The following is a 13,258-nucleotide window of genomic DNA, read 5'->3' as shown; positions in this document are numbered from 1 at the left end:
TAAGTAAATTATTTACAAGGGCAGCCAAACGTTTAAAATTAAAGATGATTTTTCGAAGTATTTGTCTGGAGTGCGGTCTTGTACGGAACTGAAACGTGGATGGTAAACAGTACAGGAGATATGAGAACGGGTGGTTTTGAAATGTGGTGCTGCACAAAAAAGTTGAAAATTACATGAGTATCTCCAGAAAATGAGGAAGAGATAGTGAATCTGATAAAGGAGAAGGGATCAGTTGATTGGATATATCTTGAGTCATCAAGGAATAGTTAGCTTGGTAACAAGGGAAAACGCGAGGAATAAAAACTGTAGAGGAAAATTAAGGCTTGACGACAGCAGACAATTTGAAATGGATTTAGCCTGCAGTAGCTCTGTGGAGATGAGGGGACTTGCGCAGGATAGTCTAGCACTCGGAGCTACTTTAAAGCATGCTTCTGCCGAATGGATGCAACAAAAACAAGAAGAACACTCTGGCTCAGTGTACAAGGTCTATTTAAAAAATTCCGGAATTAGCCCACAATTTTTACTTATTGTGCATAGTCTTCTTCAAAATACTCTCCTCCACAATTGATACACATCTCCTAACGCTGTTTCCACTTTCGGAAACAGTCAGGGTGCACCTCTTGGTGGACCGCGCGAAGCGCCGTCTGCGAATTTTCTTTTAATCGTCTATCGTTGCAAATCTTCTTTCCAACGGGGTTTTCAAGTTTGGAAATAAAGAAAGTCCGCAGCGACCAGGTCTAAAAAGCACGGAGGATGAGGAAACAAAGTGATTTCGTTTTTCGTGCAATAGTCACGCACCAACAGGAATGAATGTGCTGGTACGTAATCGTGATGGAAGAGCCGTGAATTGTCTCACCACATTTGAGGCTGTCTCTTTCTCACATTTTCTCGTAGGCGTCGCAACACGTCCAGATTGTACTATCTGTTAACATCATGCCGTCCGGCGACACCACAGTGGTGTCGTCTGCACAGTATCGCTCAGTGAACATAGTATCACGCAGTGGCCGGCGACAGCACTTTAGTATCTATTGCATTCTGTTGGTGTTTTGTTTAGGTAACAATAATTTACACACGTCAACAAGTTTTTTGTTTTTATAAGTACTTGTCCCCTTTCATCATGGCGGACGAAAGAGACAATAGGATTATTTACGATGAATGCGCGAACGTCTTGTCTGACGTTCCGGACGACTTGGCCGATTGGGAAGAAGACATTGGATATCAAAACAATGAAAGTGAAGCAGAATCGTAGGAAGATAGAGAAACAGGTCCAAGAAGAATTCAGCGAACGCTACGGTTGACAACTGATTCGGCTGAATCAGTCGAAGAAGGGAGTGCACAGTGGTCAGACTTTGATTTACCGAGGACGAACAATAAATCTGGAGGATCCCCGGGTCCAAACATATTTCCCAGAGCTTCGAGGATATCGTAGAATTATATATTGGGAACAGAAAGGAAGGACAGCTTCAGTTGCGCCCATAGTTGTCAACCGGAATGAGCGTATCAACTGAAAATCGGGCCACGTAAATAAACCGTGGCGTAATACGGTCCAAAAGAATCTCAAATATGTTGACATTCATCGCCAAATGTATTCTGTACACAGATCTAACGCAACGAGTGATGGTTTTGTATCAGTAGTGTTGTTCGTTTAAGAGTACAAAGACGAACGTTGTTGACGACGACGACGACCACCACCACCACCACCACCACCACCACCAGCACCAGCAGCCACCACCAGCAGCAGCACCAGCACCAGCACCACCACTACCACCACCACCACCACTGTCGTGCAAGAAGTGACAGTCTGTCTGTCTTCAGCATCGATCAGGTAGAAAAAAATTGACAAAATATCGTCAAACATGGGTTTCCACGGTAACTCAAGTGTTAGACTATTTTTGTAGATTTACTGGAGTGTTCTGCATGAAATCGCGTCCAAACAATTAGGGTTCCACAGTTCCTGGGCTCTTTGGGTTTCAAATCTTCTTTCAGAGAACCACAAAAATATTACGGACATGCTGGGGAGTAAGTTAAATTTGTGTGATGTTCACTACATAAAAATCTTTTATCTCTTTACAATATAAAAATTCAGCAGCATATATGCAGCCTATATTGTTATCTTCAAGCAGAAAAGAGACCTGGAAATCATCCGCCTACAGGAGAAAATGTGGAAGCTTAATTTGAAAAGACAGAAGAGTGCAGTGTCATGTTAAGCAAACTTTAAATGTCTTTCTCTTTCGAGGTATTATTTTGCAACTCCGACCAACTAAATTAATCACCATTGTAAAATACAACGTCTACCTATGTGTTTACGGTGTCAGGGCTCTTTGAAGTGTAACAGATAGGGTGAGACAACGAGTCACTCTGTCTGTTAGTGAGGACAGACTGAAACTTATAAAAAAGTGTTCCGCTGGATGTTTCCAACAGGTGTAGAGACACTGCCAAAAGTGACCAATGGAAAAAATTTGAAGATGAATAAGTGTTATATTTTGATAGTGACTCTATTTTCTTCAGGGTAGTTACTATTTGCGCCCTATTTCGCATGACCAATTAATTTATTGTCAGGAGTCCTTGAGCAAAACATAATTTCTTGTTGTATGCTTTAATCCTATACATTCCTTCAGTGGTACTACACTGTCATCTACAGTGAATGTATCATAAACATTGAAACAATGCTTTCTCATTGCCGGCCTCTGTGGCCGGGCGGTTCTAGGCGATTCAGTCTGTAACCGTGGACCCCTACTGTCGTAGGTTCGAATCCTGCCTCGGGCATGGATGTGTGTGATGTCCTTAGGTTAGCTGGTTTAAGTAGTTCTAAGGGACTGATGACCTCAGATGTTAAGTCCCATGTGTTCAGAGCCATTTGAACCATTTTTTTTGATTTCTCGTTACCGTTTATAAGTTTGTTATAAAAGAGCTGTGTTGCGCAAGACAGACCTCTGCAAAACCGACCGAATGGACTGTAAGCTGGGAAAAACGGGAAACACACTGCTGATGGTGTAACATTACAACCTCCCCCTTTGCTAATCGACTAATGTGACAATACGGCAGTGATCGAGTGTCTCTAATGAAACTGATTTTTGGACAAAGCTATCGTCTCTGGAAAAAAAAAAGAAAACAGTTAATGGAGAGAAGTGTACGAGAAGTCATTCTAAAGAAAAACCTATTCTGCTCTAGCACTTTCAGCTTATTTGGATTTTGTTTAATACTTAAAACAGTGCCATCATTCGCGTAAAGTACGAAACAAAAGGGTTGTGACGTGACTCAGAGAGTCCACAACCAATGTAACTGAAATAATACAGAGATTTTTGGGATTTGAGGTCCGCCAGTTGCGTAACTGGCGGACCTCAAATCCCAAAATTTTTAACTGCAAACACGGTCAATACAAGGATCTACAAATCAAAAGATGGATAATACAGAGATTAACTGGACATTGTTTGTCCAGTATCCGATCAATGCCATGACAGTAATGAATACGTAACTGTTTGGCTGTACAGAAGGTTGACACACGATTTAAACACAGCACGTTGCGAAATAGTAACGGATAAATAAAGCAGTTGTCTGATATTGTAAATACTCAGACAGGTTAATCTGGTTCAAATGGCTCTGAGCACTATGGGACTTAACATCTGAGGTCATAAGTCCCCTAGAACTTAGAACTACTTAAACCTAACTAACCTAAGGACGTCACACACAACCACGCCCGAGGCAGGATTCGAACCTGCGACCGTAGCGGTCGCGCATTCCAGACTGAAGCGCCTAGAACTGCTCGGCCACACCGGCCGGCTCAGGTTAATCTGGAAAAGAGTATTTGTACTACTCCTTCAAAAGTAAATGACTGGAGGTAGCTCTTATTAGGACAGTAATTTACGTATCCTCAGATCAACGTTTTCTCATGTGCACTAGATTCCTGGACATGGAAAGCTGCGTACTTTGAATAGATAGTGATTACTGTGAAAATTTACTGGATCAAATCAGCAACTGTTGGCTTTAGACAGACTAACAACGCTGAAATACGAACCAAGCCAGTACACAATAGGATTATTACAAGAGAGACAGCCAGCTGGGGTGGCCGAGCGGTTCTAGGCCCCGCAGTCTTGAACCACGCGACCGCTACGGTCGCAGTTTAGAATACTGCCTCGGGCATGGATGTGTGTGATGTCCTTAGGTTAGTTAGGTTTAATTAGTTCTAAGTTCTAGGCGACTGATGACCTTAGAAGTTAAGTCGCATAGTGCTCAGAGCCATTTGAACTTGTTTTGTTTGAATTGAGCTTGCCAGAATTATTTTGATTTTAGTTATTTTACTTTATCTTCTTTCAGTTTTCAAGAACGACTTTCAAACTGAATATTACTGACCAACACGGTCAATTGAAAATAATTCATGAAGAAGCCTCAATAAATTATCTTCTTAGCAAATAAACAAAACTGGCAGTGATATTATTTTATTACTTTTCCCTTTGCTATTTGAACAACGATACTCGGGTAATGGACCAAAGTAAATGATAATGACCGAGGATATTGATAAGATTAGGTGCCTACAATATTTACGTATGTTACTTATTATTCAGTTTCAGTTACTCAAATTATGTCAGTAGGTAGTGCCTCACAAAGTTTCAAACGTATAAGAAACTGAAATGATTTTACAGATCCCTGCAGATGTTAAGCCGTCGTTTTCGTTGTCGTCGACAGTGCTCCCCCTGTTCAATGTGATACTGCTGGCACACCTTGATTCGTAATGACGGACTGTGGGTCAGGATCTCGATGCTACTGGAGCCTCTTACAGCTGTCCGCACTCGTCACGCTATTGGTGCCTCCATGGTAACAACTGCGCCTCACGCAGTCAAGACACTTACTTCTGTTCACCCTTATGTCTCACAGCCACGTACTCTGTTCTGACGCCACGCGTACAGAAACAGCGTTCCTACAGAAGTCGTTATTCTCTGCCAACGATACCGCTTTTCCTAACTTTCCCTAGCGGCATTAACCCAGAGTAAATACATCAGAATACGAAGTTCGTATTTATTCAGGTTACAGCACATACCACATTTCTTCACTGGGTAGCGGAACAAACACTGGTAGCAGTTACTTCTGTAAAATATCTGGGAGTATGCGTGCGGAACGATTTGAAGTGGAATGATCATATAAAATTAATTGTTGATAAGGCGGGTGCTAGGTTGAGATTGATTGGGAGAGTCCTTAGAAAATATAGTCCATCGACAAAGGAGGTGGCTTACAAAACACTCGTTCGACCTATACTTGAGTATTGCTCATCAGTGTGGGATCCGTACCAGGTCGGGTTGACGGAGGAGATAGAGAAGATCCAAAGAAGAGCGGCGCGTTTCGTCACAGGGTTATTTGGTAATCGTGATACCGTTACGGAGATGTTTCGCAAACTCAAGTGGTAGACTATGCAAGAGAGGCGCTCTGCATCGCGGTGTAGCTTGCTGTCCAGGATTCGAGAGGGTGCGTTTCTGGATGAGGTATCGAATATATTGCTTCCCCCTACTTATACCTCCCGAGGAGATCACGGATGTAAAATTAGAGAGATTCGAGCTCGCACGGAGGCTTTCCGGCAGTCGTTCTTCCCGCGAAACATACGCAACTGGAACAGGAAAGGGAGGTAATGACAGTGGCACGTAAAGTGCCCTCCGCCACACACCGTTGGGTGGCTTGCGGAGTATAAATGTAGATGTAGATGTATCTAAAGATTAAAAAAATGAAGCACGTACATCATATTAACAATAAACATAACTGGAAAAAATTTTGCGTAGCACGTCTGTAGTGTCGCATCACCGAGCCATACATGGGTGAAACAGAGAAAAGCAATGATGTCTGCGGCTTTTTTTTTTTTTTTTTTTTTTTTTTTGTAAGATTACACAGTTTGCTGTGGCTTTGCAATGAAGTTGGCGGTAAGTGAATAACAACTACAACCAGCGCGAAGAAGAAGCGGTAACATTCCGGGCTGTCCAGCAGCCGGTTCCACTGGAAGAATACTGGTCTGGCACGATGGCGGATCTTGTCTACTTAGTTACGAAGCAGGAGTGCGGTGCGGGAGGAAAAGCGGGAGGGGGGGGGGGTGCGCTAAGGTAACAGGTGCAGCCGAGCAATCGTATTTTCTTGTCAGCTTTCTCTTCTGAGGCCATTTATCATCGCTCTAATGGTATAAATTAAGATGCCTCCTTTCTCATTCTTCTCCACGTCTCGCAAGCCTTCCAGATATTGATTATAAACACAGTGAGCTCTCCAGGGTAAAACTCGGTAGTTGAAAATTTATCCGGTGTAAAAGGTTTGAATTCAACGTAGTCCAGCAAAGCATATTCAACGCACTGAGCTATTAAATGTGGCTCTCTGTGTATTTATTCCGATCACTTACTCTGTGAAGTCCGTTCCACAATTATTTTTGTAATAATGTTCCAGCAGACAGAAAAATTGCAACTTACAAAGAGTCTGGAACAGTTAGTTCTGACCTAGTACTCATTATTCAAAGAAATTCTTAGCTCAAACATTTGAAGTACACGTCATTAGCAATATTTAAGATACCCGATCCTTAAACTGAGAGAATGAAGAAGACATTTCTGTTAATGGAACGCCTTTAAACAACACTGGTTTGCCTGATTGCACTGCACTGTTTGATTCTAAAGCAAATTGACTTAAAATTTAAAAAATAATTATACATTTATAAAATGTATGACACAAAGCTGACAAGTCATAATTTCTGAGATGGGGAACTAAATATGAAATGTAAAATTATCACTGTTGTGCATGTGTAAAGATATACAGGGTAAGTTCAATTAACGTAAAAAAACCTGGAAGAGATTCAGATGACGCTGAGACAAGTAATTTAATAAATCACACGTGGAGTCGCAAATGTCGGGGAATACCCTAAAGAATGGGTGAGAAATGTTGAACACGTAACGTAACCAGATCACTCTCCGCACGTTGCAGCGGTTAGGCTTCAGCGTGAAGGGATGAAAAAGCGCTGCAATCGTTTTATTCGAGCAAAGAGTGCAAATTTCGAACATCTTTTGCATATCTGATATATTGTAGATATAGAAGTTCCAAAATCATTGTCGTGGCTGTAACCAAGGAAAAGCTCTTCTTATTTTGTATTTCTTACCTTTTTTCTCTTCCTTTCTGGTTTACAGGCATTTAATGAAGGAACCGTAAATCATTTAGTGGAAACGACGCAATTTGGAAGCTTATAGTCATTTCTTACTTAATTGCTTATGACGCAGTACGGTAGGTTTTTGTTGTACTGTACTTGGCCGGTAAATAAAATAATACATCTTTACTGAATGTAAACACATAATTGTCTAATGGAATGAAAGGATAAGCACTGCGTGCCAGACGCAAGACTCCAACTCTCACTCCGACGCGTTAAAGTCACGCACTTGGACACAAAGCGACACAGACGTGGATACTTGGCTTGGGTTGGGATGATCCGATGCCCAAGATCGATAGGCTGAACCACTACCAAATCCTATGGATGGCATAACCATACTGTTAAAATTTCAAATCAATAACTTCAGTACTTTCAGAGGTATAAATATTTACCTAAAACACACAAAAACCGTGCTGACATTGTGAAACTGAGTTAGGGACCGTAATGTGTTAACATGTAGTATCAACTGAAACTACTACGAAGAGGATGGGTTCATATAATCCAATTTTCTGGCATTTTCTTTAGTTTCATTACCACAGATTAAAAGCGCTTTTGAAAATTATCACTTGATGGTGTTTTGGTTGTGAGAGGGTTTAGGACAGACTGGGAGAGTGAATGGAGGACATACGTAAAGTGAGGATGTGATGTTTTATTAAAACTATGAAAATGTATACATGAGAAAATAGTTGTCAAATAAGGGATGTGTGATGTATGTCTCAGTGAGTTTGATTTTGTAAATGGCAGCCAGAAGGGGCGTTGACTATTAAATTTATTGGTAATTTATTTTGTGGACAGGAATCTTATTTTGTTTTCATTAAATTTTATTTACTGTAGGAATTACGAGATTTCTAGTCTAAATTACTTGTGGTTATCTGGTTGACACTAGATATACCGCGACTACAGAAGTGCTCGAGATGATCTGATTGCCTGTTTAACATACTAGCCAATAGGAATGCAGCATTTCCCGCGCGTTTGTGTAGTGTTTTATGCCTCAGATCTAGCAATCGATAGTCTTTCAGGAGCTTTATTCTGCATAACCGCGCTGCTCAAATTTGTGCCAAATACCGAAATTCGAGCGTTTGATCCGTTCTCGTGTAGTTGACGAAAAGCGGCTGCAATATTGAGTATTTTGTGAAAGTTTGAGCTTTGTGAGTGGTTTATTTTAGGAGATATTTGCGTGTGAACATTTCATATCGTACATGAACCTCGCGTGGCGTGTTTCATGCAGATTACAAGACATTATGGCGAGCAGTTCTTTACAAGATGTCTACTGAACGACGGAATGTGTTAACTCGCAAGTAATTGTGGGTCAGGGACCGTTTAGGACGTTCAAAATATCGTATCGGACTAAATATCTTCTGTCTGCTTTCGGGTGTGAACCTGTAACACGCACAGTCAGCAACACTACATAATATGTGTCGGAATATTAAATCCGACTTGATAGCCATTTTCTGTGCTTTAAGGACAATAAACCAACTTAAAGGAAATTTTAGACATTTTTTCAAACGAGCTATTCACGAATCTCGAACGCACGATAGTTTAACTAATTTTCAGCTACTGCCCATGGACTGGACTTATATGGCCTTTGCATGATAGGTATTTAGTCAAATTTTCGTCAACACTGCTTTTGTCGGCTAAACAAGTATCTGACATCACAGAGTGAAGGAGTAGACAACCTGAAGCCTATCCAGGTTGGTGGACTGATACACTCCTGGAAATTGAAATAAGAACACCGTGAATTCATTGTCCCCGGAAGGGGAAACTTTATTGACACATTCCTGGGGTCAGATACATCACATAATCACACTGACAGAACCACAGGCACATAGACACAGGCAACAGAGCATGCACAATGTCGGCACTAGTACAGTGTATATCCACCTTTCGCAGCAATGCAGGCTGCTATTCTCCCATGGAGACGATCGTAGAGATGCTGGATGTAGTCCTGTGGATCGGCTTGCCACGCCATTCCCATCTGCCGCCTCAGTTGGACCAGCGTTCGTGCTGGACGTGCAGACCGCGTGAGACGACGCTTCATTCAGTCCCAAACATGCTCAATGGGGGACAGATCCGGAGATCTTGCTGGCCAGGGTAGTTGACTTACACCTTCTAGAGCACGTTGGGTGGCATGGGATACATGCGGACGTGCATTGTCCTGTTGGAACAGCAAGTTCCCTTGCAGGTCTAGGAATGGTAGAACGATGGGTTCGATGACGGTTTGGATGTACCGTGCACTATTCAGTGTCCCCTCGACGATCACCAGTGGTGTACGGCCAGTGTAGGAGATCGCTCCCCACACCATGATGCCGGGTGTTGGCCCTGTGTGCCTCGGTCGTATGCAGTCCTGATTGTGGCGCTCACCTGCACGGCGCCAAACACGCATACGACCATCATTGGCACCAAGGCAGAAGCGACTCTCATCGCTGAAGACGACACGTCTCCATTCGTCCCTCCATTCACGCCTGTCGCGACACCACTGGAGGCGGGCTGCACGATGTTGGGGCGTGAGCGGAAGACGGCCTAACGGTGTGCGGGACCGTAGCCCAGCTTCATGGAGACGGTTGCGAATGGTCCTCGCCGATACCCCAGGATCAACAGTGTCCCTAATTTGCTGGGAAGTGGCGGTGCGGTCCCCTACGGCACTGCGTAGGATCCTACGGTCTTGGCGTGCATCCGTGCGTCGCTGCGGTCCGGTCCCAGGTCGACGGGCACGTGCACCTTCCGCCGACCACTGGCGACAACATCGATGTACTGTGGAGACCTCACGCCCCACGTGTTGAGCAATTCGGCGGTACGTCCACCCGGCCTCCCGCATGCCCACTATACGCCCACGCTCAAAGTCCGTCAGCTGCACATACGGTTCACGTCCACGCTGTCGCGGCATGCTACCAGTGTTAAAGACTGCGATGGAGCTCCATATGCCACGGCAAACTGGCTGACACTGACGGCGGCGGTGCACAAATGCTGCGCAGCTAGCGCCATTCGACGGCCAACACCGCGGTTCCTGGTGTGTCCGCTGTGCCGTGCGTGTGATCATTGCTTGTACAGTCCTCTCGCAGTGTCCGGAGCAAGTATGGTGGGTCTGACACACCGGTGTCAATGTGTTCTTTTTTCCATTTCCAGGAGTGTAGTTTAACGGCTAGTGAGAGATCAACTCGCTCCGCCGCAATACTTTACTACCGTTGGACGTCGCGTACAAAAACTGTTAAATAATGATAGCAGGGGACTTCAGTAAGTAAGTTACACATTATTATAGCACGGCAAGTAACTTTTACCTAATAGTGCACTACACTTCAAGGTGACACAGACACGTGACACTATTTTTCAAAACAGTCAGCGAACGGTCGGCACATTGTGCCAGTCGATCAGTTACTCGACGACAGAAATCTGGTCCCTGGTAGCGGAATCATACGAGAACGCTGTGCGAACGTCCTCATCGTCAGAAAATCATCACCCCGCCACCCCCTCCCCCCCTTCTGTTCTTACAGCTGGCTGCTGAGAAGATGGCATAATGCTAGATCTGGACTTTCCGATAAGCACCACCTACGTCACGACAGCTTTGGTTAAATTGTCGGCACCAAGAAGTTTGAGTTCGCTCCGACTGGAAGCTACATTGCGTTTGACCCATACACCGGCAGAATTTCACGGAGAATCTGTCTGCGGTTTAGACCTTTTGCCCGCAAGAATCGTACTGCGCCGTACTGCGCCGCGTATTTCAACTTCGGAGTACATTTCCAGTTGCCATTGCATTTCAGTCGCACACTGCGATACATCTTTTATTCGCACCGCAGCAGAGCAGTGTGTGTGTGTGTGTGTGTGTGTGTGTGTGTGTGTGTGTGCAGGAAATTCGAGACGCTTACTCTTTTCCGTCAATACGTACGCTTAGTGAGACGTCATGCGTAGCTTACTTCCTGGAGTCCCGACGTAGAACCTAATAGAGCAAATGAAATATGTGTAAAAATCAGTTACAATAAGGCTAATCTAATGTGCAGGGATAAGAAACACAGTTCTACTGGTGCTACGATTTCATTATTAATTCGTGTACGAGTAAGTGTTTTCCATGTCTTGATTACATACGGTGTAACAAAATATGCCGACATACTTGGAATGGCTGTAGAGGATGTCTTATGGTGGTAGGAACCTACGTCATACACCAACGCTAAGGATAGTCGAGGTTTCAGAGTAAGAAACACTTGTCGCAAGGCTGCTGTTTCGAAAGGAAACGTGAGTTGAGAGGCCGAGACAGAACCAGCGGAACTTCTCGCAGTGGATCTGGCAGAACCCAGGAGATCAGGTGACGTCTGTCGCCTCGCCGCCTGTCATAAGAGATTCTAGGGACCGCCCATTGCTGCGTCAGAGTCGCAACTCGCGTTTGAAGCAGTGGGGGGTGGCCTACCTACAGGCGTTCGCGCTTCTAACTTCGATGTCTTGTGGCGACGTTGGATGATGTTTCTGGACATGGGTAACTGTCATCACTTTGCCACTCGAGACACCGTCTACATCTCCTCGAAGTTCGTCAGTACATTTTGTTTCACCATGCATAATTTAGACATCAAAAAGATATTCGCGTTAATTAATAATGAACTCATAGAACCAGTTGAGCTTTGGTGTTAGGTGCAGATGAAGACAATGAGTGGGTGGCCAGCAAATACCGTAAACAAATTTTCAGAACTGATATTACGAGATATCTAAAACAGAAAGTACATATTCAGTGAGTATTACGATCATTCTAAAAGAATGGCCGTCAAATGCAAACCGTTGAAGAGATCGTAATGGCTCTGCCTACAGAAGGAGGTGTGATACCTAAAATGCCGCCAGCGCCGCAAAATCGCCGCTAGAAGAACACTGCTGCACACGGACGTCATGACAGGGCGAGAAAATATACACATCGACCATCCACTGGGTTCAGTCGTGCTGAAAACACGGTAATGGAGGTCTCAAAAGAAGAGCAAAGGGATGTAGTGCGTTTACTGGCAGCGAAACGAGTGCGGAAAACGGAAATTCATTAAAGAATGGCACAAGTGTACGAAGAGAACTACGTGTCTGTTACAAGTGCCAAGACGCGGCAGAAGCGATTTATGTAAGAACGGATGCACCACCTTGAACGCCACACCACATGAACGATGCCATTTTTTAGCAGGTGGATACACTCATTCTTAAAGAGTGGCCAGCAAATATCGCAAACAAATTTTCAGAACTGATATTACCAGATATCTAAAACAGAAAGTACATATTCAGTGAGTATTACAATCATTCTAAAAGAAACGAGCCGGAGGCCGTCAAACGAAAACCGCTGAAGAGAGTAACCATGGTGGCATTTGCCCCAGAGGTCGGATTAAGCGTTGCAACCGGAATGGTAATGCTCGCCATTACGTGTTCTTAAATGGCATACGGCTCTAAATTCAACATTAGTTAACATTTTACAGTATCTAATTAAATGGATCTGGACAGCTATTAGTGGATATTTATGTGGGGAGTGTCCACGCTTTGCCTTTATGAAGGGCTGAAATCTGCTAGGAACATTTTCAGTGAGGTGTGTGATTGTTTGCGGGGAAATTGCAGCCCGTTCGTCCTGAAGGGTTGAAACCAGAGAGGGTAGTGATGTTGGACGCTGTTTCATTGGGTTCAGGTAAGGAATCTGGACAGGCAAGTGCATTTCAGGAATATTGTATGTGGGGTGTCTGCTCTTTCGGACATGTCCGAAGGAACAGACATCATTTTGATCCTGCAGCGATCATGACTCAAGGCACAATTGAATGAACCACATTTACTGCTTAGTGCGCCTGAACATCAGTGTGGAAAGTTGAAAATTTGTGCCAGACGGGAATTCGAACCCGTGCCTCCTGCTTACTAAGCAGATGCTCTGACCACTGAGCCATCTGGACACAGTGGCCGCCACAACTACATGCACTAACGTATCAAGCCTCCCATCAGACCCAGATCCTCATCCTCACACTACTGACACAGTACCCCTGCCCATTAACCTTATTACTCGCGGCGTTTCGTCGAGTCTGGAGCAAAAGACATCACAAATATAATTAGGGCGAGACTTGCCAATGATCCCTTCAGTGCAGATATCCACCTCGCTCGAACTCTCAAAGG

General features: G+C 44.1%; 1 non-coding gene across 1 annotated transcript; it reads right to left on the bottom strand.

Annotated features, from left to right (window-relative positions):
* Positions 1-12,968: 12,968 nt before the first annotated feature.
* Trnat-agu lies at positions 12,969-13,043 on the bottom strand. Its single transcript has one exon. It is a non-coding gene; the product is annotated as a tRNA-Thr (tRNA).
* Positions 13,044-13,258: the final 215 nt, after the last annotated feature.

Source organism: Schistocerca americana, chromosome 7, assembly GCF_021461395.2.
Source record: "Schistocerca americana isolate TAMUIC-IGC-003095 chromosome 7, iqSchAmer2.1, whole genome shotgun sequence".
In the NCBI taxonomy this organism is placed as follows: Eukaryota; Metazoa; Arthropoda; class Insecta; order Orthoptera; family Acrididae; genus Schistocerca; species Schistocerca americana.
Note: the sequence above shows the minus strand (reverse complement) of the source record. Positions and strands in the feature narration are given on the sequence as shown.